The sequence below is a fragment of the Bos mutus genome, chromosome 2, assembly GCF_027580195.1.
Source record: "Bos mutus isolate GX-2022 chromosome 2, NWIPB_WYAK_1.1, whole genome shotgun sequence".
NCBI classification, from domain to species: Eukaryota; Metazoa; Chordata; class Mammalia; order Artiodactyla; family Bovidae; genus Bos; species Bos mutus.
The window spans coordinates 26,018,333-26,019,332 of record NC_091618.1 but is presented as its reverse complement, the minus strand read 5'-3'; positions in this window follow the sequence as shown (position 1 = coordinate 26,019,332).

The window sequence follows — 1,000 nt, the reverse complement described above, 5'->3', positions numbered from 1 at the left end:
TGACAGTAAAAAACACAAAATGCCTTCATGGCAAACATCACAACATTTAGAGTTTGTAGCAAACAGGGATGATGTAAAGTTGATATTCTTGAAGTGATCTAAAAAGTCAATGACAAAACTTTCTAATTAAAAAAATATGAATAAAATATCATATGTTTACAAAAAAAAAAAAAAAAAGAAAATCTCAGATTTGAGAAAATCTGAGACTTGAGACACAAAGCTTCAGGGCCACTCTGAGTGAGACCAGGAGCAGAGCAGTGAAAAAAAAAAAAAAAGAAAGCTAAATACAAACTATGGGCCACCAGTTTTCAAATCTTGATGACAAATTGTGGTTTCTTTTATCTGGCTGTATTCTAGCACAGTATGAGTGTTCTCTTGTCAGGCATGGTATACAGAGGATTCTTGCTTTGAATAGGGATTGAGTTCATGATCTGTCCATTTCTTTACACTCACAAGGTCCTTCCCAAATCAGAACCTCCATTACTTTATGACTCTTTTATTTTGTGGGGGCACTAATCATTTACAGCCACACGATATTCATTTGTGGCTATGTCAAACTCTACTAGCTTTTGCATCAAAGGATGCTAAGATTCTGGGAGGTGTGGAGACTTTTGATATTATAGAATCTTAAAATATCAGGGCTGGTAGGGGCTTGATAAATCAATCAGCCTAAGGGTTATTAACCCAGAATCCATGACTAAGACTGGATGGTAGTTGTGAATCCCTTGAAGTTTTCTAAGAAAAAGGTCCATGGATTTTACCCACCACTTAAGTATCTATGATCCCCAAATGAGTAAGAACCATCCATGTATCAGGCTTCTCCAGTCATTCAACAAATATTTATTGAGTGCTAGATATCTGTGAGATTCTATGAATAAAAATTAGCAAGCAAGCAAATAGACACCATTATCTCAATTTAAAGCATAAAAGAGAAGATGCACAACTAAATAAGCGATTATAATAAACCATGACTATCCTGTAGCAAAAGAAGTAAACTGGG